Source organism: Gavialis gangeticus, unplaced genomic scaffold (assembly GCF_001723915.1).
Source record: "Gavialis gangeticus isolate Ggan-Ray unplaced genomic scaffold, GavGan_comp1, whole genome shotgun sequence".
Classification (NCBI taxonomy): Eukaryota; Metazoa; Chordata; order Crocodylia; family Gavialidae; genus Gavialis; species Gavialis gangeticus.
In genome coordinates this window covers 103,702,997-103,705,877 of record NW_017728992.1, presented here as the reverse complement: position 1 = coordinate 103,705,877, position 2,881 = coordinate 103,702,997, and positions in this window count along the sequence as shown.

Sequence of the window (2,881 nt, the reverse complement as noted above, 5' to 3'; positions counted from 1 at the left end):
CCCCCAGGAGCAGGGCTGGGCCTGCCATGACAAAACCTCCTGCGGGAGGCATCATTCCACCCTCCTCCTCCAAATATACAGTGGGGCATGGGGCTGCATGTGCCTGGCCACGCCTGCCTAGCACCTGCCATGGCCATACTGGTGGGGAGAGGGCAATACTGGTTCCTCCTCACTTAGGGCTGGTGCTCCAATCACCCCACCCTAGTTAGGCGACTGAGTAAAGATAATAGATAAAGGATAGATTTGTCAGGTGGAGGTTGGGCAGAGTGACAGTTAAGTGAAAAGGTGAAAGGAGCTGAAAAGTAAGACTTGAAGCAAAAAGCCAGTCCAAGGGGGAAGACCATTCATTAAGCTAGATGGCAAGAGGTGCTTGGGCATGTTTGGCTGGAATGTATTTTCCAGTGGAAAATGCCCTTTCCATAAAATTGAAATTTTCTGCAGAAAATTTAAATTGTTTCAGAAAATTTGGATTTTCTGTCAGGGAAATTGAAATGACAGCTCCCCAGCCCACTGCCTTCAAGGCCCTTGTCATTTGTGCTTTACACCTCAAGGCAGAAGCCAGGGAGCCGCAGCTGGGCAGAGAGAAAGCTGGGGAGTTGAAGAGCCATGGTGCTCAGCCTCTCGTAACCTGCCTGGAAGCACTATGTCAACTTGACTTTTTCCCTCTAGGCAGAAAGTCAGATTGACGAGAACCTTTCAGGCAGCCAGCTAACAAGCTGGTTTCTCGTCATTTTCCTAAAGCAGAACTTTCCTGAAAATTCCTTCCCCCAAAATGTGGTGGTTTTGAATCTTACCTAAGCATAATATATATCCTTTTTTTTTTTAATGCAATTTTTTTTTTGCAGAAAGGAATCTTCATTTTTCAGGTAGTTCTACTGACGGCATCACAAAAGTACAGCCGTCCTCTGGCAGTAGATTCGCTCTGCTCCTGCTGGCCCCACTGCAGCAGTTGTTTCCTTCCAAGGTTCCCACAGCCCAGGACATGAATTGGGGCTGCACTGGCCCTGAAACCCACGTGAAGGGGACTCTCCCCACCATAACTCTATGTTTGGAAGCAGTAGAAAGCAGGAGTTCATTTAAATGGTCTGAGTCCGGGTTCTCCGGTGCCTCCATGCAACAGCTTCTGCAACCTTCAGCAGCAGCACTTCTCTGCCACAATCACATTGGTTGCCCAACTCAGCAGGCAATGTAAGAGGAGGGCTGGACTGTCCAGGAACCAGCACTGGGAGACGTAATGGTGCCGAGAACCAGGGGATGTTCTGGAAGCAAAGCAAAGGATTAAAATCCTTCAGTCAACCTCTATTTGTTTGTAGCAGGCTTGCCCTTTGGAGCTTGGGTTCAGTCCCAGGCTTGAGATTTTGCTATTTTGATTGGTGGCGCCCATCCACCAATCAGAAGGCAGAAAGAGGAGTTAAGGCATGCCCCTTCACTGGGGGGAGGGGGAGATGAGTTCTCCCCCCAGCCCAGACCTGATTGAAGACTACAACACTTAGGTCTGGAAGACTTCAGGGGTGGAGCCCTGGAGTATATAAAAGGAGCTGCATGCCCAGCATGAGGGGAACACATCCGGGACAGAGAAGAGAGAAGAGCGGGGCTTAGAAGAGCTGAGGAGAGCTGCTCAGCAGGGTGAAGCAGTAGCCCAGAAGCGCCTCCGAAGACTCCCATCAGCAGGGAACGGCGGACAGCTCCAGCAGCTAGGCTGTCAGTGAGCAGCATGGCACACGGCGTCCAGACCCTGGGATCCGCATAAGGCGGCTCAGGTCTGCAACCTCTGGCATGTGGCCAGAGACATGGTGCACAGGACGGTGCATGGAGTAGGACCTTTAGAGCGCTTGGGCGGCACAGGTCCTCAACCCCTGGAATGAGGCTAGGAGCTCAGTGCAGGAGGCGCTGCATGGAGGGTCCAGGAGCAGACTGAGCCTGGTGCTGCACGAGGCCGCCCAGGCCTCCGACCCATAGCAAAAGGTTGAGTCCAGAGATCCAGACAGTGATCGGGCTACTGGGCCAGCAGACAGGGCCAAGCCAGAGGCCCCAGAAGCCCTGCGTAGTGGAGGTTTCCCAGGGATCTTTATGTCCTCTTTGAACCACCTGCTTTGTTCATGCTAGATGTACCTGTGTTAAATAAATACATAAATAGAGTATATACCAGAGTTCCTGAAGATTTAATATTAAGTGAAAGGGTTTTTTTCTCATTTTGTTTCAGGGTTTTTTTGGTTTTGTTAGTAGCGGTGTCTTTACTTATTAGGTCTCAGTCTGAGCAGGCAAAGAGAGTGTTAGAGGCATAATGCCACAGGGGATTCTCACTGCTGAAAGCAACCACCAAGCAGCTTGAAATGTGCTATGTCTACTCTAGTAAGACAAAACAACACAGAAAGACAATTTAGTTCTCCTTTTCTCCTTGCTTGCTCCCCCCACCCACAAATACTTTCCTTTACTTGCAGAAGTGCATCAGAAATTTTAAACTCATTGTTAAAAACAAACCATCAGCCAATAGTGAGATTGCTTATTTGTCTTTTACTAAATGGATTAGCAGAGATTAGTTTTCTGACAAATTCTTTATTTTAGCTAAAGTAAGATGAATACTAATGTTTTCTGCTTCCTCTGCTCTCTCTCTCTGTTTTTGAATGTGTTTAAAGTCCAGGCTTCAGCGGCCTCTACAAAAGTAGTATATGAGAACAAAGGATGAATACCCACAGTTTTGGGATTCACATCCCCTGCTTGAAACCAATCCTCAAAAAATAAAATACCAATTTATCTAGGAGTCCCAAGAAATAATCGCTCACATCTCACCAACTCATATCCTTCAACCCATCATGAAAGGACCTAAAATTATGAGCTTTTTGCTATGTGCCAGAAGCTGCATAGTACAACCTTGGCTGGA